The sequence below is a fragment of the Acomys minous genome (genome assembly GCF_964271855.1).
Source record: "Acomys minous genome assembly, chromosome: 1".
Classification (NCBI taxonomy): Eukaryota; Metazoa; Chordata; class Mammalia; order Rodentia; family Muridae; genus Acomys; species Acomys minous.
Window position 1 is genome coordinate 160,837,826 of NC_140483.1, and position 25,865 is coordinate 160,863,690.

The 25,865-nt window shown below is 36.4% G+C and overlaps 1 protein-coding gene across 2 annotated transcripts in view; it reads right to left on the reverse strand.

Annotated features, from left to right (window-relative positions):
• Positions 1-25,865, reverse strand: part of BRINP1 (BMP/retinoic acid inducible neural specific 1) — a 190,783-nt gene that overhangs the window by 111,579 nt on the left and 53,339 nt on the right. The gene's annotated exons all lie outside the window — the stretch shown is intronic.

The following is a 25,865-nucleotide window of genomic DNA, read 5'->3' on the forward strand; positions in this document are numbered from 1 at the left end:
ATGGCATGATTAAAGCCACTCTCATCCCTACCCTTTGCTTTGGGCTTTTCATGGGCTGACCTCAATCACTTGCCCCCTAGATCTAGGATGCAGAAATATAGTGACCATTTTCACATTTCCTAGCATGATACCCAGGGGTTTGATTAGTGACGCAAATACCAGATCATCCCTTTTACTCTTCAATGAATCTGTTTATTACACTGTAAATTCCAACATATCAGTAACTTGTTATAAAGAGAAAAGGTCGCCACCACGAAAGATGTGTCATTCCACAGGAAATTTGGGTTTAATATATACAAGGGAGACAGCACATGGAAATATCTCTGGAAATGATAAAGTCCTATAATGAAAAATACCACTACAATACTGGGCTCATTTCAGCAGATAAATATTTAATATAGATCATCCAAGATTAATTGCCTACTGAAACGTGCCTGTCCTCTGGCTGGGGAAGAAAGAGAGAATCTTTCCATGAATTTATGACAATGTTTGAAATAGGCAAAGCAGATTCATTTTTTTCCTACCATTGAGAAATGTATTGCTAGATTCCCAAGGACTTCTGCTTGCCCCTAGCCTCCTTCTGTAGTGTGGAGTGGGCAGCCACTCTTTTGCATATTAATCAAATTCTTACAGGCACGAAGAAAAAAATAAGAGTTCAAGAAAATCATTGAAATCAGTACTTAGAAGGAATTAAACCAAAAACTTTTTGGCTCTCCTGGGGCTGGTGCAGAATGGATATGCCGTGTGGGAATGGTCCAAGGATGGGAAGGGGACTGAAGGGAAAGTAAAAATCACAAACACAGAGGAAGTTCATCTATGGGTAAGTTAGATATGAGTGTCTCAATGTATAGATAAGAATCAGTAGAATCAGTTACATGACAGTTCCAAGGCCCACATATGTTAGGAACTTGTAAAAATAGTTTCACTTATGATCTTTCTAACTCTAGATAGTATGTTTATCTACTTATTCTTGTGGTGGTAAATGTTTTAACTTGAGGGATTAGTGTCATTGAGAAAAAAGTCAAGTTTAGCCTTCTGAGCTCTAAGACTTTTTCCAGCACAACAACTAAAACAACCTCTACCTTCTCCTCTTCCTTTTTTCTCTTCTCTTCTCCTCTCTTTTCTTCACCTTTCTTACCCCTCTTGTGTTTATCTTCTTTCTCTCCCTCCCTCCCTTCCACTTTCATCTGATTATTCAAAAAGTTTTCGGGAATCCTCAATGCTTTTTCTGGGGACTCAACAACAGTTTGTGGATCTTAAGAAGATATTCAATTTTACCTGATGATTTTTAGTTGATTATTAGTAGACATCCACTGTTAATTCATTCTTAACTATGGAATACAGCTTATGCTAGTTAAATATGAGTTTAAGTAGAACCAGAAATATGTCTGGGCAAAAAGATGGCTGCCTATTCCTATTTACTATTTCCTCCCAGTTTTAGCATACCCTTACAATAAATAAAAACTTCAATAAATGTATGTAAATTTTCAATGTAGCTACTACAAATGATAACTGATAATGCAAGACTTAAATTTATTTATTTATTTATTTATTTATTTATTTATTATTAATTTATTCATGTTACATCTCAATGGTTATCCCATCCGTTGTATCCTCCCATTCTTCCCTCCCTCCCATTTTCCCCTTACTCCCCTCCCCTATGACTGTGCCTGAGGGGAACTTCCTCCCCCTTTATATGCTCATAGGGTATCAAGTCTCTTCTTGGTAGCCTGCTATCCTTCCTCTGAGTGCCACCAGGTCTCCCCCTCCAGGGGACATGTTCAAATATGAGGTACCAGAGTACATGTGAAAGTCATACCCCACTCTCCAGTCAACTGTGGAGAATCACAAGACTCAAAATTTAAGTATAAAATTAATGTTGTTTGGAGTTTTGAAAGGAAGACTTGCTATAGGAGACCGTGTATCTTTGGGATAATAAGGGATTACTTATTGGACAAAGAGCTCTTTAACATTGATCCAAGATTAGCATCAACTCACTTAGGCCCCCTGCCTTCTGTTGCTGAGGAGAAAGGCTACTAGACAGACTTTAAGCACTTTTCCAGAGTGTAAGATGCTATGGAATACTTAACACCAAAGGCATCAACTTAGACACTTTTTTTCTTCACAAAAATCACCAAATCCCTAGAGATTTCTCCTTGAGGAATCAAATGCACAAATATATTTGAGATAAGAGGAGAGAGAAAAGAAAGAAAGAAAGAAAGAAAGAAAGAAAGAAAGAAAGAAAGAAAGAAAGAAAATCCTTGCTAATCTTATCTATTTCTCCTATTTGGGGACCCTGTTTAGGGCTGTAGCACACTTCAGTTTTAAATAATTCATAGGGTGCTTTAACTCCCCTGTTTGAGTAAATTCTGACTTATGAGAGACCTGTTTCCTAGGAACAATTTTTGAAGAACACCCTAAATATATCATTGCATGATAAAACTCTCTTATCTTACTCAAAGATGGTTCACATCTTTTTTTTTTTTTACATTTACTCTTTATAAAACAGAGGCTTTAAGTTGATTTCAGTTTTTCTCAGTGTAGTCTGTGTAGCCAGAGAAATTTATGCAGTTCAGAGAAGTGAAGGAGCTTTTTCCAAGTAACACCTTGACTCAGAGATATGTTATTCTTGGCCCCCATGAGTTGGAGAGATGACAGTGAGACATTATCTTATTGAAAACTAAATTATTTCAGAGGAACAATGCAGATATTTGGGTTTTATTTAAAATATGAAATGTCTTGGTAATATCAATTTTCCACCACTTCTGGGTCAAGGTTTAGGTGCTATATTGCAATAGGAGAAAAAACTATAGTTGCTAAGTGTCTGAGTTTTGATATGTAAGGTCTTCTTTCCATCACTTTTCTTTATTTTCATCTCAACAAAAATGATTTATTTAAGGAGGATAAATCTCTTCCAACTCACAACAGTTTTCTTTCACTCATTCAGAAGTCATTTGAAACTATGCCATCAGTATGTGGCTCCTAGAGCATGGGTATGTAAGAGAGGACACTCATCACTCGTTATTGTTTTTCATTTACAAAAGTTATCACCATATCAATAGGCACAAATGCATAATATGATAGACAAATTAAAATACTGGGCTCTAAAGAGAAAGCAAGTTAATTTGAACATGGGCCTTGGCCTCAAAATGTAGGGGAATTTTCTGATACTAAAGGGAGGCAAAGATTATTATAAATCACAGTACAGAAAAGAAAATAACATTATTTAAGGAAATACCAAGCTAATAAATAATCACTGAATATCTACTCAGCATGCTATATTCAAAGGGGAAACAAAGGTATCTTAGAGAAAAAGTGTTGGGAAATGTATTAGAACGTGTCAAGTATATGCTGGGTAATGGTATGCCTTATCTCTGGAAAGAAACTCAATAATGAGAAAACGACTGGAACACTAAGATACACATTTTAGATTCCCACCATCTTGTTCAGGAAGTCATCTATTTTTATTAAACCTAGGAAACTGCACATGCTCAGCATAAGCTGTACCTCAGTGACACAGTCCCAGTCCAGGAGGCCACTAAAAAACATATGTATGTATGTATGTATTCAATAATATTCATATATATATATATATATGAATTAAAGAAAACTAAGCTGCTTTTCATCTTAAAATCTTAGTTAATATTTTGTGGCCCATAAAAAACAAAGATCTAATTAAGCTAGTGTTGGAATTTGGGGATTGAGGTCGCTAATAACATTCATGAATACTAGAATAGTCTAAAAGTGGTGTGGAAGAAGAGAGATGAGGATCAATGACCTGTTTGACAGAGAGGTATAGTAGATGTTTAAGGTCTCCTATTGGTCTGATTTATAAATTTCCTTAAGGATAGCTGAAAACACATAGACCCCAATAACATCAGGTAGAATTCTGAGTGTCAAGCATTATAACTGTTACTCATTCTCGGTTTTCATCAACTTAGAAAACCTAGGAGAAAGAACCCATTGACCAACAAACTACTGACATAACTGGAGAGGCTGCTGTCTCCATTTTTAAAAGATCACATAACCCCATCACCTTAAAGTTGCAAATCTGAAAATGTCTATGAGTCCCTCCTGTGGGTCACGAACCCCCTTGGGGTTGTATACCATATGTTCTGTATATCAGATATTTATACTATGATTCATACTAGTAGAAAAATTACAGTTATGAAGTAACAACAGAATACTCTTTTGGATGGGAGTCATCACAACATGAGACATTGGATTAAAGGGTTGCCACATGAGAAAAGTAGACTATACTATATTGTCTCTTGTAAGCATGAATCTTACAGATTCTTCATAGGAACAGATTAGTCTATATTTCTCCTCTTCTTCTTCTTGATTCACCAAAGATGATCTTTAATAAATGACCTTGAAACTTTTGGTAAAAGCAAGAGAGGCAAGGAATCAGCTATCAATCTGATAGATAATTATAAAACTAGATTTCATCTTTTTTCTTCTCCTCCTCATCCTCCTCCTTCTCTTCCTTCTTGTCTTCTTTTTTCTCTCCTTCTCCTCCTCCTTCTTTATACTGTTAATGTAATCTATGTTCATGTTAATGTTGGTCTATGCACTGATAAAGGTTAGTGTGTGTACTTACTCATATGGAGGCCAGAGGTTGACCTTAGGAATTTTCCTTGAGTACTTGTTACCTTACTTTTATAGACAGAGTCAACTGTTAGACCTGGAGGTCATTGATTCAAATAGTTTAGGTAATCTTTAAGTATTGACTTGTTCCTGGCTCTGCACACAAAAATTAAGAATTATATCTCTTTTCTTTCTAATATGAAGGTGGCCACAAGAGTATCAACAGAGGAAATACTCAACTTTATAGTGTCAGAGTGGTATACAAAACAGTGAACAGGAGTAAACACATAGCTAAAATATGCCACCATTCCACAAAGACTAGATATTATTAGAAATTTATATTATACTGGTTGTTTTTTAGGTATGAGTTCCCACTTACATAGCAGATCATAAATAGATATTAGTAAAGCTCTTTATCTATGTTCACAAATTATATCAATTCATTCTCAGGAATGAAGCAGCCCCAAGGCTCATTGTAGTTTCACATAACATGATTATTAAAATTCTTTTTATACAGTAGACCTACTAAGCAAATGTATATGGCTACCTAGATAAAGCCTAGAGTTTTCAACACTAAAAAGTTCCTGAAGCCAATGTCTGACTTATTCATACATTCTGCCTTCTTAGACCATATCAATTAGAATTCCTTTGTTGGTAAGAAGGTAACAGTCCCCCTCAGTCATATCAAAGTATTCTGCCTTTTGATAAATCTAGTTATTATAGTCTTCCTACTAAAACTTTCAACAAATTCCAGCAATATCTTTCCAGAACAAAAATCACAAGAAAAAAAACTGTCTTTGCCCCCATTCGTTTTCTGTGTAATGTTTAAAAGCTTTCAGTGAATACTATGTACTATTCTAATGCCAACAGATGATTTTTCTTGTTATGCTTTAAAAGCAAGTCCCTAAGTAGTGCTCAAAGTCATCCTGATAATGGCAGGAGGATAGGGAAGAAGCTGAGACATCCAAGGGTGTTTTTTACTTGGCCTTGTCTCACAGATATAGGTGGGTGGTGCTCAACCAAAGAAAAGAATCCAAAAATGGGAGACAATTATAGAGTAGGATGAAAGAGAAGTGCATAATAGGTACATCCGTGACCTTCTCTCTACCATCCTCCATCTGCAAGAGACAAAGAGAAATCTGTGCTAAGGAAAGGAGACCTGGCTGTGTTTAATGATACATCAGTCTCCTAATTTCCCAAAAGGAATCTTAGTACAGAAAATACTTTATTCCTAATGTCCAAGTACGTCAGTCAAATAGAGCATTAATTTTGTGAGTTCTTCTTAGAAAGGAGGGGACCTATGGTACCAAAGTATGTAAGGACAGAAAAGGCTCTTAGGAAATACTCTTTTCTTTTTTGTCATTGTAGAGATGAGAACATAGTGGCTTGGACTTAGCCAATTCTATTTCACAAAGTATTACAGTATCTCCTGTTTTCTATATGGAATGCTTCACAAGATCTGCTTAAAGATTTTATTTTAATGCAAGACATTTTCAAAGCAGAAAGAAAAATATAATGGCATTAGTGATATATGCTTTTAGTGTACTTTTAAAGCATTGTTTTATAGCTGTTTACTTACATGTCATTAACACAATAGCATTAGCTCCTTCAGCAGGAAGGTAATGTTGCTATTAATATCACTTATAAGCAGATATTAGCCATAAGGCAAAGTATAAGCATACTATAATCCACAGACCCAAAGAAGCTAGATAACAAGGAGGAAATCAAGGGGGAAATACATGAATGTCACTGAGATGGGGAGACAGAGAGACATGGCTGAGATGGGGACTGCAAAAGGGACATGAGAGGGTAGGGGGTAAGGATAGGAACAAGAAGGATTGGATGTTGGGAGGATGGAGGGAGAGAGCACTGGGAGAGACTACTGGAATCTGGGCATCTTTGGGGTGAGTTAGAAACCTAGAGCAATGAAAATTCCCAGAAATTTGTGAGCTTGAACGTAGTCAAGACTCCCAGCAATGGTGAATACAGTGCCTGAACTAACCATCTCTTTTAAACAGGCAAGACTTCCAGTGGAGAGATTGTGACACCAATCCATCCACAAAACCTTCTAGATACAATTTTTCCTGTCTAGAAAATATTCTGGGGGAAGGAGGAGAAAGAATTGTAGGAGCCAGAGAGGTCAAGGACATCACAAGAAAATCCACAGAATCAACTAACCTGAGTCCATAAAGGGTCATACAGACTGAACTGCCAACCAGAAAGCTTGCCTGGGCCTGACTTAGGCCTTTTGCACTTGTTTTTGAACATATGTAGCTTGGACTTTTTGAGACACTCCTAACAGAGAGAGCAGGAACTGGCTCTGACTCTATTGCCTGCTGTTGACAACAATTCCTTGTACTTGGTTACCTTGTCTAGCTTTAATAGGAGGGAAGGTAGCTACTTTTTCTGCAATGTGGTATGCCCTGCCTGGTTGATATCTATGCAGGGTGACACTTATATAAGGAAAAATGGAGGAATGGATGGAGTGGGGACTGGGAAGAGAGGAGGGAGGAGAAACTGCAGTCAAGATGTAAAATCGATAAATACATGATGGATAGATAGATAGATACATACATACATACATACATAGATACATAAATAGATACATAGATAGATAGATACATAGATAGATAGCCAGACAGATAGATGATAGACTGGATGACCTGCTTAAAAATTATTAAACATAAGACATTTTCAGAGCAGAAAGAAAAATGTAATGACATTAGTAGTATATCCTTTTAAAATACTATATACTTATAAAACAATTTTATAGCTGGTTACTTGTTTGCCATTAACACTATGCCATTAATTTCTTCAGCTAGGAGGTGATGTTACTGTTCATATCCATGGTAACCAGCAGAATGCTTGGCACAAGACAGTGCTTGGATGCTTGCATTATAAAAGGGCATATAAATTATTGAAATGAAGATAGATAAACACTGTTCCTAGTATATATTTTCCTTCAATTCTGCCTTTTATAATACTTCCAATGAAGAAAAACATTCAATTTCCTGAATTAAAATTAAGTAATGGTGTCTTCTTTCAATAACTGATGTCTCAGTTCTATATCAGAAGTAGATACATCAAAATTCTATGCCCAAAGGTTGCAATATTGGAATATACTCAACGAAGCAAGGGAGTTTATATGAGGCCTTGCTTTTCCCCTTGTTCTTTTTATCGCTCACACCCTTCTTCCATCCTGTCTTCTTTTTTCATTATTCCCTCATCTTTCCTTTGATTCTTCTGTTATGATGATGATTGTATAGTCAAAAACTTAACTAAGACCAAAAACATAGAAAAAGGAATTAATAACCCACTAACAAGATATTTCCTAAAATATAGCTATGTATTTATTGATTTAATTGTATATTTACAATTATCTGTTGAATCTCTCCAACATTAACACACACACAGACACACATACACAAAAAAAAAAAAAGGAGGGGAGAAGAGAGAGAGGCAGACAGAGAGAGTGTGGAAGAGTGGAGAGAGACAGAGACAGAGACAGAGAACAATTTTGACTTTAAGTGGGTAATGGAGATTAAAGCAAATTCAAATACATTGCTCTACTGAGTTTCCATTCTTACTCAAAACATCCAAAACTGTGATGTGCTTTTAGGAAAATCTCCAGTATGGTATAAATAACCAGTAAATTGAAAGTGAAACCTCATCACTGTACTATGGTATGTCATGAAAATATTCAGAAGAAAATAAATGTTGAGAAAGACATCTTCCATGATTATGCTCTAATCCAGGAATTAAGGAAGAGGAAAATCTATGTGGTTTTTTTCTGAAATCTGCATATCGTTCGTTATCCTTACTCATGTATGTAATAGTTATTTTCCAAAATTCTACTTTGAAAAGAAATCCAAGAGGCAGCATTCATCTACCTGAACTGAGTTCCAGCCATATGAAAGCGTTCAGCAAACCGAAAGCCAAGTATCTAAAAGTTAAATCAGTATATAATGCCAAGTGAGGAGCCTTAGGTAGTAGGTCATGCAGTATCACTTAACACAGAATTTATAACAGGCAAGTTGCTTGACATAGCTCCTTGGCTTCCTCATCCACAAAATGTGTTATCATTACCTCCCACGTTTAGAACATGTATTCTGAACTTTAAAACATTATGTACAGTTGGTATATTTGCATATGAGGAAGAAGAATTGCAAGTAGAAGAGGGAAAAAATGAAGGGGGGCACTGTATGCTATTTAAAGTGAAAAATAAGAGGTTGTTACTCCAAAAATCTAGTATAAATAAGGATTCAATTCTTTCTTCTTCAATTAAATATATTACTTGAAAAAAATTTAAAGTTACCAAGTTAGAGGAATAAAAATTATCTGTGTTTGCAGATGATACCATATATCTAGAAAACTGAGAAGACACAGCAAATTACTTTATAATATATCAATGAATTTAATAAATTTGGAATATACAAGGTCAGCATTTAAAAGCCACCTACATTTCTATATACTAAGAATAAATTGCCCAAAATGAAATTAAGGAAAACCATTCCATTATAATAGCAAGAAAATGAATAAAAACTGAGAAATAAATTCAAGCAATGAAGGGAAATACTGGCATTAAAATATATAAAAATGGGAGAAAGAAACTAGTTTAAAAAGATAGTGGTATAGAAAAAGACAACCTATGCTCATTTATTGAAAGGTTTTATATTTTTAAATTTATCACACTGACCAAAGTGGCATACAAATTAAATGCATTTTTCTATCAAGTCAAATTACAGAAACACGAAAAACAGAACCAAAACACTTACAGAACTTCAAATGTCTGAAATTGTCAAATCAATATTAAGAACGAATAGCAAGTTTGGAGGCATCAGATTTACTGACTCGAAAGCAAATTACAAAGCCATAGCAATTAAAACAACATAATGTTTTATATAAATACAGACATATATATGTAATCAGTCTTTGAGAAAAGTACTAAGAATGTACAGTAGGTACTAGGTTTCAGTGATTGTCCTACCCTAATTGCTAGTGTTCCACAAACTGAAACCAAGGATCATGTAGTAACCACTGAGGTGACAGGTGATGAATATCAAGGTTGACCAGCTAAGACTAACACCTCTTCCTTGACAGGCTGCTCTTCCAACATTCGCCAACATTCTTTTCAGACTTTCAAAAAGGACTCCCTAGGTTTCAGTTGTATGGAGTCTTAGCTGTGTGACCTTCAGCCAATTAAGTTTCTGAATTTCAAATTCCTCATGTGTAAAATGAGGTTGGAGGTAGCAGTTACCTCAAGCTGTGCAAGGCATAATATGCACACACTTTACCTACTAATATCAGGTTATTGCCCCATCATATCAGCGTCTCATCATCTCTGTTTATTAGCTGCTGTCTTCTTGTGATTTATTCATTGATTCCTTCCTCAACTAAAGAATTCCAAGTGGCTTTGTTCTCCCTGCTCCTCTGTTTGTTTTTGTTTCACTTGCAACATTAAACTTCAGAGAGTTACACGGTACTGGGGTTTCACTTCCTCTTATGAAAATACCAACATTCCAGTGGGTTTGGTCACCTGCAGTTTTTTTTTTAAACCAATAGAAATTGTTTAAGATCTTGCTTTGCTGCAGCTGACAGCAGTAAGAGACCTATGCCATACATACAAAGAGCAGCACAATGTCCAGTTTACTTTTGCTGGCAAGTATGCATGGGCCTAGGTGTTGCCATGTCTTTCGCAAAGCAGAAGACTATAGAAATCATTATACCGAAGCACAGATAATCCTTTCATTGGTCAATTTGTCTGGGGTCAACTGTTCTAGTGCATTTATTCTAGACATCTGAAAGACTAGATATCTAATGGGCCATCACCAATATTATAGCTGCTGTTCATTTTGTTATCCTAAAATGATATTGTGAACTCATTCGAGTGCTATTATTAGGCACCAGCACACTATCTTGCATCACTGCAGTGAAAAGAATGCAGCATCAGTCTCCCATTGCCAGTGCACAACAATAAGGTCAATATTTACATGAAGGCATAGGAATTGCTAAGCACATTTAGTTTCACTTTCTCGTTCCAGTATCAGACTATGAATCCTCGGGAAATGTAAAGATGATAAATTCCCTTTAAGAAAGGGTCACTAAAGGATTAATTTCAAGCTGAAAATACTAATATCACTTCAAATATAAATCTTCTATAGATCGAATTGTCCCTGTGTCCTCTTATGGTCACTTTTGTTTATTCTCAGTAACTGTTGTTTTTGAACACTATTGGTATCCTCAAAGCATCAGGCACTGGGACCTAAACCACCTATTCCCTTCTGTGTGGTAGAGAGTGTTTAGAAAGTAAAAGTTGTAATAGGTAAGACCTAAAAGGGAATACTGAGTTCATCATGGATCTATCATAGAGGGGGATGAATTCTGGTCTCCTGGAACAGATTATATATCAAGAAAGTAGAATACAAGTTCAGGTGTTTTGGCTGTCTCTTCAAGTAACTGCAAGTGAAAGCAACCTTTCACTTCTAAGTATTCCTACCATGATGCCTCCCACCACACTGAGAAGACCTCACCAGAACCAAGTTGATGTTGGTACCAAGTTCTCAGACCTCTAAAATGATAAGCAAAATAAACCTATTTCCTGCATAAAGTATTAAAATATAAATACTTGACAATAACAGAAAAAAAAAACTGAGTAAGACACAACTTTTACAGTATCCCCTCATATTATACAATCAATTCAAGACATCTTTTAACTTGTGACTTAACCCCAATTCATGTATTCACGCCCCATGCCTTGAACCAAATTTCCCCAGAACCCAAATCCCCGATCTACTCTAACTCAATGACCTTCACTACCACCCTCGGGCAGCTCCCTAGTTCCTCTCTTAGTTAATCTAGAACATGTCATCTCCAAAAGCCTTCTAATTCTGACATATATCAAAACATTCTAATTTCTGGCTTAATTATCACAACACCTGCTTTCCCTCTAAGAACTCTATGCCTGTGACCTTCATTCACCTCAGTAAGTGTCTACTGGCTTCACCTCTCTTAATCTGACTTACATCCAAGAGTCTAGTCATATGTTTATTTTTACCAATATTATTTTAAAATTCATCTAACTGAATATACAATGATATTTATTTATAATAACTACATACAGCCTCATAATTTGACACATATTTTTGAATGACTAAGTCAAAGTAATTAGCATGTACATAGTGTAATATACTTATTTTGCTGTAGGAATGCATACATTTACCTTTTATATGATTTTCAAGCATAAGTACATTAGTGTTAAGTAAAGACATAATACATAATAGCAGATTTTGGAATTCATTTCTCTTACCAAAATGAAATTTTCTGTCCTTGACAAAGAGTATTACAAGACTCACATCCTCCTCACCCACTGGTAGCTATCATTCTACCCTTTAATTTTAACAGTGTGACAGTCTTAGGTTCCATATACAAATAAGAATGTTTGGAATTTGTCCTTCATGTATTTTTTTCACTGAATGGAATGTCATTCATCTATGTGTCCACAAAAAAGAGTATTAATTGTTTTTTAGAAATTACATGCATGTATATCACATTTGGTTTATCCATTTGTATATTTCTGGACACAAGTCATTTCCATATCTGGCTATGATAAGCAATGCTACAATGGATGCAGGATTGTAGATATCATTTTGCTATACTAATTTCACATTGTCTTTACAGATATATTCAGTTATAGGATTTCTGGATAATACAGTGGTTCCAATTTTTGATCAGTATTCTCAATTCTCTAACCTAATTATCTTTCCATCTCACCTGGTGGTGAGCCAACCTCTTGTTGAAACCAACATTCCCATCACCCATATTCTTATTAAGTCTTTTCAGTTACTCTGGAGAGGAGAGTCTAAACCTTGCAGTCTATAGTCTTTATATATAAGCTGGTTGCCAACCCTACCAAAGCCTTATTTCATGAAATCTGTATTTTTGTACCTCCTTACTAAGAAGCTTCCCCCAGTCTACAGGTAAACAACTCCAAATTTCTCCAGACTGTGCATTTTCTGGCTCTAACTATGATTGATTTTTTTTTTAATCACGAAGAATACTGAAGCTATTAGAGGTTCCCTAAATCATCGCCATGTAAATCTCCTCTCTGTCTCTCTGTCTCTCTGTCTCTCTGTCTCTCTGTCTCTCTGTCTCTGTCTCTGTCTCTGTCTCTGTCTCTGTCTGTCTCTGTCTCTCTCTCTCTCTCTCTCTCTCTCTCTCTCTCTCTCTCTCTCTCTCCCTTCTTAATCGAAAGACATACCTCCCTTGACCCTACCTGTCTTCCTCTTCTTCCTCTTTCATGTTCAGGAATTGCTTTTTCAAAACTAACCCCACCCTGAAACACAAGCTCAGTCTCACCTCTAAGTGCCCTGTCCCTCCTCCACAGCAACAGAACAAAAATAAAATGTCTCTACTTCTCTCACATATCTATTCCATTCTTGGCTGGACTTGTTTAAAGTATAAAATCAAACCTCTCCATCTTTCATAGGTCTCAGCCCACTGCAATCTAGCATCTGTCCCTAAGATTTTATTTAAAAAGCTCCTGCCAAAAGGAAGATGTTTTTATCTATAAGCTTGTCTTCAGTTCATACTTGGTATGGTATATCAGAACTCATGGTGATTGGGTTGCTCCTGCAACCTCCTCCAAATATCTATTTATTTTAGTCTCTACAGTACAGAACATCTATGATTCTTCTTCTGAACAATTAGCCAGCACTCAAATTTTCAGTGTTTTTCTTTGCTCATATTAAACAGGCTTTTTTCATGAATGAACATATATTCAGCAGCTGTCACTCACAGCCTGATAGCTATGAATATTGTAATATGTTATCCAGCTTTGTTCTAAGAGTTCAAACCATTTCTACAACTGACTACCATGTTTCTGTTTGGATAGTCCAAATAATACAAATTCAACTATTTTCAAAGCTGACTCATCATGTTCAAATATATACAATCTCAAAAAATGCATTCCTTGGTTCTCCATCGTGTTGAAACTACCACCACATACTCAGTTCAGCAAGTAAAAAACTGCTCACCTGTTTCCTATTCATCTGAGAACTAGTGATTCATTGCTGAACGTACGGTTTTGACATTCCCCTTAGGTGTTGAGTTTTTACTCCCAGCTTCCACATTCAAGCACTCACCAAATGCTGAACCTTCTGATTCCTTAAAGTATCTCAGGTGATGATCACATTCATGTAAAACTCTCTAAATGACAACACCATACATATGGAAATCCCACAGTTATGGCAAAATTTAGAAGTGAAAGTGATGAAAGAGAGAAGTCTGACTGAAAGATTTACACAAAGCATCTGTTTGCTGATAAAACTGTCCTAAATCTTGATTGTGGTTTTAGTTACATGTCCACACAAAGGAAACAGCAACATAGAACTAAACCAATATAGTGAATGCAATCATTTACCTTGACATGATATTTTTGTTATATAAATTATAAGCATTGAGAAAATATGACTGAATTGCATAAGGAACCCCTTTATGGTCTTGGAAACTCCTTATCATGTTATAACAGTTCAAAATAATATGTTAGAAAAATATCTCAAGAATCCACATCTTCTACTTAATCAAGATGGACTCTTTTCTATTTTCCAAAGCATACAAAAGCATTTTGTAAATTCTCCTTGCTTTCTTCCATCAATCCAGTGCTGCTATTATAACAAAGGTGAACGTGAGTGAAGACACAGCTAGAGCTTGAACCACATTAGTCAGCATATCCTGACTGCAAATTTTTCACTAAGATGGACCCAGAGAGCAGCAGGATATGCCAACTGTTTCAAGGAGATGAGTGATGATTAACCTTTATTGGGCCACATAAAAAGTCTGACTTTGAGGTTGTTCATACTTTTGACATCAGGACACACATAGCTTTGCTATCAAAGATGGAATATCTTTGTGAAGCTTTACCTAGGGCAATTTTAGAATTTACAAATCATGGCATAAAAAGAATGGAAAACATGAAATAGGGAATATAGTATCTAAAGCCAAAGTGTGAGAAGTGTGGTAGGTAGCAGAGCTAATTTGAGAATTAGATGAGAATAGTATTCCTTCTTTTTTTGTATGTATTATATTTTTTCTTCAAATGGCCAATAAGCATGTTAGGACATAAATACTTCATTAAGTTGTGTTGTTCTAGTCACTTAATAAACATCGTTATTAGTCTTTCTTTGGCCTAGAGCAAATACACCAAAAGTTCACTGAAGCATTAAGAACTTGAAATATGATAAAGAATCATGGGTGCTTTTGCCTTAGGATAAGGTTCAAAGAATTTCATATAAAGTTCATGGGGCTTCGTGACCTGACTGCTACTTACTAACTGCTGCATGCTAACATGTTTTCTGTGTGTCAACACAGACTAAATTACTGGAAGAGTATGGAAATAATCTTATTTGAGACGGCTTCAAACACATGCATTCAATGTGTGTGTGCACATAAACAAACACACACACACATACATATGCACACATATACATATGCACACACACACACACACACACACACACACACACACACACTGAAAGTTATACTTGATCTTTCAGAACTGATTTTAGAGCCCTTTCTTTACTCTTGCCATATTCTGAGCACTCCTCAGACTACAGGTCAGTTTGGCTGTTTCTTGGCTCTTCCCAGTTGTCCTTTAATGCCCTTGCTGGACCACTACTGATTTAGTCTCATTAAAGGCTAGCATAGTATCTACAGATAGTATGAACTTAACGAAAGTACAAGCATTTCCTTCTTTTCATAAAGTAAGGCAATCACAAGCTATCCTTCAACACTGAGACTCTCCTGTCATTTGTATTCAGTTCCTGTCTTCTAATTCAAAGCACACTCCCCCATCAATATGATATAAAATGGATGTCACACTAGAAGCATAGAGGTCTGTCACAAGCTCTCAGAGAACGAAGCTGCATCTTTCTGACCCTCTTTGAAAAATAAACCTGCAATTGCATTAAGCAGAGGTACCTCTCCATACACACACACACACACACACACACACACACACACACACACACACACACACACACCCCACTTCATCTTGAGATGATGCTGATTGCTGTGAAAATGCACAGGTGGGAAACTATCCCTAGAGGCATAATGTCTCCAGAACACTACACATCAAAGATAACCTAGCAAGCACCCTGAAGCAAGAACTGGAAGATGAGATGTCACAGATTGCTCCCAGTCACCTGCACCAACTAATTAATTGGAAGATTGTAAATCATGGCATGTATAATATATATTGAACTGATGTATACAGGCAGATACCCTGAAGATACCCTCTTATTTTATTGGCCTTTGATTTTTTTATCATATGGGGCCTCAGGGCATATTTCTGTCTCTTTGGCTCTTTTTCTTCTTCTTCCTTCTTCATCTCCTCCTTCGCCTTCTTCTCCATTTGCTAGAAGTGTCCTCGTTGTCTAAGAAAGGTACACAATTTACCTATAGAAACTATCTATACTTCATAATGCATGAGCCAGCCATGTTCGGGTATTTCCAGTGAAATACTTCCAAAAGAGTCCCTGTTGCAAAAACTCAAGGCTTTGTGCCTCAGCTATTGGTTTTACCTAGCAGTCTCCAAGTGCATGCATCATGTTATCATATATTTTCTTTGTAATGCTCCCCAAAGCCTTGGGATTATTACTTTTTGATGAAGGTCTCAAAGAATATAAGCTGTATATTATAGATTTCATAGGGATAAATGCAGAATTATGGTTCATATTGATGCTAGCCTCATGTATGCACTTGCTAAGCTCCACTGACCATTTATGATTTACATATGCTTACATACTGACTTCAATCTAGAATCTTCCATCCAAGGAAGTTAGGAAGACGTGGGTAGATAAAAAGGGTGGAATCCAAAATTATTCTCTGGGTAGTCTGAGAATCCACAGCTAATGAGACCCACACTAATACTTGTGCCCAGAAGGCAGGTCTTCAGAGGTAAAGAATTAGTCTACAGGTGGAATCCTAAGCCTCCTGGTCCCATTCATTAAACACAAAGGTATCCAGCAAATACAGAACTCTGCAAAAAGAATGAATCACACCCAATGAACATAAAACTGGGGACACTGTGTTCAGACATAGCACAAGAGGAACCCTGCTAAGAGGGAAGGCTGAAGCTGAGGTCGCAAGTGGAACCTGAAGTTGATGGGACAGGTCTTCCTTGATAAAAGTCTTCCTTTTCCTTCCTCTAACTGCTGCTATAGTTTCTTCTTTCTCTCCTCTATCTATCTCTCATTCAGTAGCCAGAGTAATGCTTCAAGTGTGCAACCATTTACATCAGTGTTACGCTTCAGGCCTCCATTTTTTTCTAATTGTTTTTAAAAATAATTTTTTTAACCTACTGAGTTCAGTTATTGCTCTCCATATGTATGTGCATTTTATATCATCCACTAGGGACTGAGGAAGTCATGAGTGTCCATACCCTCCATACAGATGACTCGTTCTCTCCAGGAACACTTCATCTATCAGTAGATCCTCAGAAAGATAGTTATGGAGCCTCATGAGACACTCTCTAATGCATGCTGGGACTTTTAACAGGCTCGACTCAGGCAGTTTTTGCATATATAACACCAGCACTGCTATGAGTTCCTATGGGCAAAAGCAACACCATATCTAGAGAACAACATATTAAAGCACTCTCCATTCTCTGTTGTTTGTTTGTTTGTTTGTTTGTTTATTGAGAAAATGTTTCTCTGTGTAGCGTTGGCTTTCCAGGATTCACTTTATAGTCTAGTCTGGCCTCAAACTCAGAGTGATCTGCCTGCCTTTGCTTCCACGAGTGCTGGGATTAAAGGTGTGTGCTACCACATTCGGCTAATATTTACATTCTCTCTTCCCCCTATTCCACATAGTTCACTGAGCCTTTGGCAGGGGGCGGAGTAGGGCTCAATGTAGATGCCACATCTATGGTTAAGTACTGATAATAGATTATGCTCAGGAGTTTGAACATTAATGATTCTCTCTATTAAGTGCAGTAAGTCATAAAATTGGAGGCTGGAAAGATGAACGTACCTCCTTGTTTTAAACATGGTGTCAGTTGCCATCAGTCATATGGTGACTCAAATCTGTTGATAAGTACCCACAAGGTACACATAAATACATGCAGGCAGAAGGCACAAACACATAACATAATCTGGTTTAAAAGAGTCATAAAAGTTTTTGCTGATCCCTCCCTTTGGTCAGAAACACTTCTGTCCCAGGTCTTCTAGCAGGTGTGGCATATGTTCTCACACTACAACCCAGAATCTGTTGCAAACTCATAGCCCAAACATATGTATTACACAATATTTTACACAATGCATCCTCAAAGCCAGTGTTTTCCAAATAGCAAAGTCTTTCTTCCATTAGCACAAATAAGAAACAATTTTTTGTAGGCACAAATATCTTACAAATGATTCAGAAAAGAGTAAATTATATTTGAGTGGATAATATAAAACATATGAAAATGTATCATGTGTAATTAATAAGTGAATTTTTGTGGCTGCTCACTTAAAATGCATAATTTATCTATGCCACTAACTAAAAATATTAAAAGTTAACAAAGAATATCTGTTAATACATGAGTCAAGGTAAAAAACTTATAAGACACTCCTAGAAGTAGTTATCTAATTTGTTTCAAGTAAACTGTAAATTGAAGGATGGTTGAAATCAATTAGTAATCTCAATTTTCTTCCATTTTTTTGCCATAAGGCCTGAGTCTTACCACTGAAAAACATGTGCATATAGTCTATGGGAATTTCATCACAGGCTTTGTCTTGTCTCCTTCCTAGGCAGTGTTTCATCTTCCACAGATGCTTCTTTCTCTGCATTCCTAGGGTAGCCAAAATCTCCTTGAAGATTGGGCACATTACCCTTTTTGTAAAAAAGCCTTCCCAAACTGTTGTTTTCTTCCTATCCTTCCTGTCTTTGACACACCAATGCTAAAGAAGATGGTCTTCCCTAAATAACCTTAGCTCAGAGAGGGAGCTTCTACGTGGTACTGATAATCATTTTTTTTCTCAAAGATACCATGGACTCCTTGCAGTTGTGGATAAAAGATATCTGTTCCCATCCCCACGAAACAATACATGATTAGGTCAGCAGGACTTAAGCAAATAGTTTTAAAGTGAATGAGTAATCTAAAGGAGAATCAGAGAATAGAACCCCTATCATCTCTGGCCCAGGATGTAGGGCAGAGTCTAACATCCTAAGAGTTCAACTTGATGTCTTCTCCTGATTTCCCTAGCCAAAGCAGTAACCAGTTGGGTGTCAGCTTAAAGACCATGTAACAGGCTTCCCCTTCAAAAGAATGGGCAATCCATTTTTAGACACTGCTCCTGATCAAAGCTGGTCAATTGCTCTGTCAAGATTTCAGTGGTTTGCAACTCATAGAGGATGGTCCAGTAATGACATAGGAGCAAAGAGGAAATACTACACAGGTACCAGTTTGGTGGCAATAAAACCATAGTTCTTGGAATTGAATGATCAATTTTGAATAATCAACAGGGCACTGCAGATTATCTTCAAATTGTCATGACCCAAAAGAAAGTTGCTGGTTATCGTTCCCTACTCTCTTCCGTTCATGGAAACTAAATGGAAATTTGGATCAAGTGAGGAATGGGGACAGGGTGGAGACTATCGCCCCCCCCAAAAAATGACCTGAAATTGGTGATATGAGCAAGAAATATTGCCACATATAAATTCTTCTTCATTTTTCTTTTCACCCAACTGAACATTCTCTAACAGAGAAATAAAACTTGGCTATTACCCATTGGTCTGTGTTATATTTGATTTGTTGTTGTTGTTTAGTTTTGTTTTGTATTGTTTTTCAGACACAGGTCATATATAATCTACTTGCCAAGAATACCTCAGTCAGATCAGCACCTACCAGAATACCCAGAATAAAGAATGCCTGAAGTGGATTATAGTTTTCCTTAAATCCTTCTGTAAGTCAATGCACAAAATAATTTACCTGCATTTCTGAGTGCCTCCCATAGAGTACACACCCATGTCTGAGCAGTGCATGGAAAAATCCCTTTTCCATTTGCCTCTGAAGTAAAACACTTTGGAATCTAACCTCTGCAATGAGGTCTACATTTAAATCACCCCAACCCAAACACCTGAAGAACCAAAGCTAAGAACATTTATTCTAATATTAATTTAAACATATTTTAGTTTTCATTTTTTTCCAGAAATACAAGTTTCCCTTTCAACCTTTACAAACTGGTGTTTAGACTAAAATGAAAAATAAATTAATAATCATGATAAATCTTAGAAAAAATTGAAATTTCTGATTTCATTCCTGGCAATTAAAGATCAGATCCAGATGAAAATATTCAAACCAAATGTACACATGGTGGTGGGGCTTCCAAACCCAGGTTTGAAGTACACAAATGGAAACCAGAACAGCACCACTCACTTAGAATCCAAGTGATCTGAGACAGTTTTCAAGCCATCTTCCTCATTAGAAGGAGATATAGTCAGGGAGATTTGGCCAAATATCATAAAATAGTCTAGCATTAACAAAAATAATAAAAGCCATTCAGTAAGGAGCATTGTATTTAGGTTTCCTCATCACTTATATACTGACATCACCTGGAAAGCAGCACAGCATAGTAAATAATGCAATCTATTGCATCAGACTTTCTATAATACAACCTGCTCTGACATCAATTAAACTTTTACCTTTTATAAATTGTGTAAATGCAGATAATAGTAATAGAAATTGCAATAGATTATTATAAAGACCTGTGGCAATCATGTTGACAGTAGCACAATGCTAGACACTGAAAATAGCAATGTAAACATTTTAGTAACTTTCTCATTGATATAATACATGATAATTATTATTATTACTTAAAGCATTATGTAGTTATTTTTCCAGAAAATAATTTTGAACACCACATGGACTAAAAATCATCACACTGATAGAAATATCAGTGGATAGTTCTATCCTATATTTATATTCAGATGTCAAGACTGCAGACGGAATATAAGGCTAGCAACTTCTTTCATGTTCAGCCACAGTCTCCAGTATCCTGCATAGAACAGTGGTTGGCGTCTCTCTTGTATTCATTTTAAAATTTTCTGAGGACAGGAATGATGTCTTCCACCTAGTACATTGCAGACACCCTCCTTCATCGCTTCTTCCATATTTGGATCAACATTATATATCAGTGAGTGCTGGGTTGGGACCATTTCTCATTTGTATTTAGAATCAACCAAACAACACCACTCCCATCCATTTACTCAATGAGCTTTACCGTAAAACCTATTATAAATATTTTGTGTGAAAGACATGAAAGAACATCAGGACCACACTTTAGAGCATAGGTCCACACAATTCTGAAACAGATATGGAAGATAGCTAAACAATTAAATTTAGTCTAGCAATGTTTGATTCATATTCAACTTTCAGGTGCATGCACTGAGCTGAAAGACAAGATCAGCATAAGCCACAAACCACTTCCATTGAAACCTTCATGGAAAGCTACTCAATACAATAACCAGCTCTGTAGCACAGTGAAGTATTTACTACTGTCCTCCCTCTGACATGCTTCTGCAGACTCAAAGTGCACAATTGTACCATAATTCTCCTACCAAACCCACATTGTATATGGTTTTGTAATTTCACTGGAAATTAACATGTTCTAGGTTGAAGCCAAAAGATCAGGAGTTTAAGGCCAGCCTCCACCACACAGTGAATTTGAGGCCATGGGCTACATGAGTTCATGTCTTAAAAACAAATAAAGACTGACCTTATGTCTCCACCCCTAAATAAGAAAAAAGTTAATTTCAAACAATGCCTGAATTTAAAGCAATTACTGATGATTTCCAAGTGGATAAACAGGTAACAGAAAATATAATACACACACACACCCCCACACACACATACATACACACACACACACACATCCTTTCAAAAAATACTCAACTCTCTTAGAAACATTAGAACAGAGGAAAAGACTCAACGTTTTCTAAACCTTCCTCTATAAAATTCCTAGTACCTTATTCTCAATCCTGTTTTTTTTCTTTTGCCACAACTATACCAGAAATTTAATACTACCTCTTTATTTTTTACAGATATATTTCTATTATTACACACATATACAATAAACTACCTACAGCAAGAAGAACCATGAAACAATCAGGAATTATATAAATGTTACATTCTCAGTGTTTTGATTATTTGTATTTGGCAGCCTTGATGAAAACATTTTCCCATCTTGGTACATCTAAAATTCTGAATGTAAATCAGTATCTATGATATCTCACATTATGAACTTAAAACATCTATCTAGACCTAAAAACATCTTAACCCCTAAACAACTAAGTTTGACTGTAAAACTAAAATGGTTATAAATGAGAAAAGTAAACCACAGAAAGTGTAGATTGTTCATAGTCAAAGGAAGTCCCTCAGTGTTAGACAAGAAGCCAAGCAAGTAAGCAGCAGGGACAAACACCAGACCAAATTCAGAGTTCATGTTGTAAAGTGTTAGAAACTTGATTTAGATCCTAGCTTGGAGCCCCCAGGCATGTGATGAGATCAGTCAAAATATGGGACCTTAACAGAATTTCCCTCAGAGGATAGGTGTGAGCAGTTGACAACTACCGCAGTTGTGTACTTTACCTGAACTTAAACATACTATTTGAATTATTTTATAATTTGTAGAGACAATTTACATTTTACAAAGCCTTTTTGAATATTCTGCACTTGACTACATTGTTAGAGCAGAGACAATTCTCTGTCTTCTTCAAAGGAGAAGTTAGAGCCATGAGAGGCATTCTTACCCTTGCTGTGATGAGTTTTTGCTTATTCTTTCTTCTCTTCTATTGTCTGCGTTTACTCTAAGGCTCACTGAAAGAGTTGGTGTCTGACATGGACGCTCTCCTTTACTGCTTGCTTTTGGTCCTCTCCAAGTTTGGAGCTACTAATACCAAGATATTTACTAGACACTTCAAATAGAATACATTTTGAGTTGCCAGAGTCCAAACCCAGCTTCTCTCCTACAAGAACTTGCTATAGTATTAAGGTGACAAAACATCACAAGATATGGAATTTCAGAGATGGAAAAGGCCTTGGAGACTACACCAGCTAAATCACCCATTGGTTATATGTAGAAAGTGCCTCATAGTTTCTATTACTTCATCAAAGAGTGCATAATTAAGAGAGCTGAACAATTTCAAGGTTCTCTGAGTTAGAAGTTTCTACCACTGCACTTTAGCTAAATCAAGAGACAAAAAAAACCCTCTGTTAGCTTCGTGTACTTCCCTTCCCTCAACCCTTCAAGCCCAACCTTCATACTGTCTGAAGTGGCAGAGTACATACCACACAATCTTAAATGACCACAGGCACACATGTAATGGCTTTGCTTGTGCAACCACAGAGGAAGGAGCTTCTGCAGAGATTTGATCAGTGCTCACACTGCAACTGGTGGTGAGTCCTCACCATAGACAGGATATGTACACAGGTAAGAAGAAGGCTTTAACTTGCATAGGTAAGGAAGATGACTCTTTCTTTTTATTTTGTAGCTTCCAAATCACTCTTGGTAGTTACCTGGACTGTGGGGAGGAGGGAAACGATTGAGACAGAGGTCTCATTTCAGAAAGCTCTCTAGCATTATACAGCATGGCAGTCTTTTAGAATGACTCTTTGAGGAAGCAGTATCAGACTTCAAAATCTGTGTTACCATGCAGCAAGCAAGACATGCAGATTAAAGTGGGATTTGGTATTTTAGCGAAGTGTCACATAGGAAGGAAAAGGAATCAACTGACAACAGCCCCACTGAGCAAGAGCTAGTTCATGCGTGCTCTGACCTGCAACATGATGAGCATTCGGCTCTTGTGTATCCATTTGCATGTGTTTCACGCACAGATTACTCCAAAAGCCAATTCAATGGACACAGACTTTTGTGACTTTTTTACGTATATCAATTCTGGATGTTCCTTTACAGAACTTAATATAAGTGCTTACATACATGGCTATTAGTGTCACTGTCTCCTCTGAGAGAAATGGCAGTGTTTGTTTTGATCATTATTCTATAAACATCTTCTATAAACACAGTGCTGGATCTATAACTGTTGCTTAATAATCATTTCAGGATTAAATAAAGAATACACAGAATATCTAGATGACCAAGGGCTTGGCTTTTGGGTGGAATTCTATTGTTTAATTAATCATTTAACCTTACTTAAATCTCACATTTTATTTTAGAGCTATAAGAATCTTATGGGCACCCCAAACTACCATGGTTAGGAGTCTTTTTCTTACTACTTGGTTGCCTCATCCAGCCTTGATATGAGGGTTTGTGCAATGCCTTATTGTAACTTGTTATGTCATGTTTGGTTCATATCCCTGGGCACCCTGCTCTTTTCTGAAGGGAAACTAAAAAGGAGTGGACCTGGGAGAAAAGGGAAGGTGCAGTCGCCAGGGGCTGGGAGCATTGGAGAGTGTAGAAACTGCACTTGAGATATAATAAATGAGAGAAGAATAAATAAAAATAGGTTTTAAAAACAATCTTGAAAACCAGCTCACTGAACTACTTAAATATTGGTTTCAAAATTGGATACCATTCCAACATAGACCCCATGTAAAAACAAATATTAAAGCAGATGCAAGCCTACTCTTTATTTAAGTGGTGGGCAGAGAATCTTGTATGGTCAGACATTTCAGCTCACTCTCCGGACTAAAGTGGTCCCCATAGTTACTTCAATCAGTTATCAGCAATTATAAGCACATTTATGGGTGTGGTTATAGAGTAATAATCATACTTGGCTTCAATCCCATTTTCCAGATTTTCTGAGCTACATTACTTTGTTCAAGTCACTCTTTAAACTCTTTTAAATAAATAAAAAAAATAGACAAACACCCCTTACTTTAAATGTGTCCTTGAGAGGCTCAAATGAAAGACGTTATACTCAAAACAAATATGTTTTTATTTGATAAAACAGAGATAGAATGAGATACTTGAACCTCAAGGACTTATGCCGTGCCCCATCTTCAACACCTCAAATCTCCAAGTTATCTTGGATCAAGCATTTCAGAGACTGGCACATCCTCTCCAGCAGCCAAGACATATGCATAATCCTTGGCTTACGAGTAATCACAAACAGAAATAGATGTATTCTGCTAGAAATGGTTTTAAGATTCCAAATTTGAAGTGAAGCGGTTAACTATTGTTCTCAAGTAAATTGAGAATAGTTCTCCCAAGAGGACACATTTTGAATCAATCATTATGTTAGAATTCTGATACTTTTCTTTTAAGAGTAGAAATGCCAATATGTTTTTTTATATTTGTACTCCATTTCCTTATTTTATCCACTTTATTATCATTTTTCTTTGTATGCTTCAATTTTTGTAATGCTCGGAGACACATTTCCTTTTCAGTTCAATGATTGTTTTCTATTCTTCACAGTCCATAGAAAGTCCACCCATGAACATAGACAGAACTGTTATAAGACCACGAGACATTAGTGCACAACTTTCACATAATGAACATTTTCAACTGGGTGAGAATTTACACATAACTCATCTCTAGTAAAGAGAATCAGAAAATGGCTTGGCTACTTTCTGTATCATTTGGAAGGTCTAAGGTCTAAATGCAGGCCAACATTCTCCTACAGTGATATCTTACTTTCTTATGAATTATAATTTTGTTTTCTCTCTGGACATTAAGACAAAAGTTGTAGAGTGGTTTCTGTGCTTCTTATTCTCAAAGACAGTACTCATTTTGTGTTTATGAAAGCAATCATATAACAAATGTAAACCTGAACATCCATGACATAATTTTATGTTTCACATGTGTATGCATGTGAGTGAACACACACATGAATATATAATACTAAAGGAGATTCCAATTATTTATATAAGGACTTGTATAATTCAAATTAGTTTTATATTCCAATTACTAAAGAAATAGAGGAATGCCTTCTAACTGAAAATGATCCATAATTAATGAGGAACAAATCTAGCATTTTGTAGATATGCCAAACATATAATAGTTAAGTAGAATATAGAAACTTAGAAAAGTACATGAAGAAAGTATCTCTGGTGGTCGAGGATCACAAAACAATACTTCAAGGGATGACAATTATCCTGAGTGTATTGAATTAAAGTAAACAAATATCTGTGTGATACTCTCCTGCCTTCCTATCTCTTATCCCCCTCCTGCTCCAAAGCACCAAGTAGAATTATCTCTGAAGTTGACTTACATGTCTATAAATAGAGTCTCTCAAAAAGCAGCCCAATTGTTGTGAATCCACGTCCCAGGAAATCTCAACACCAA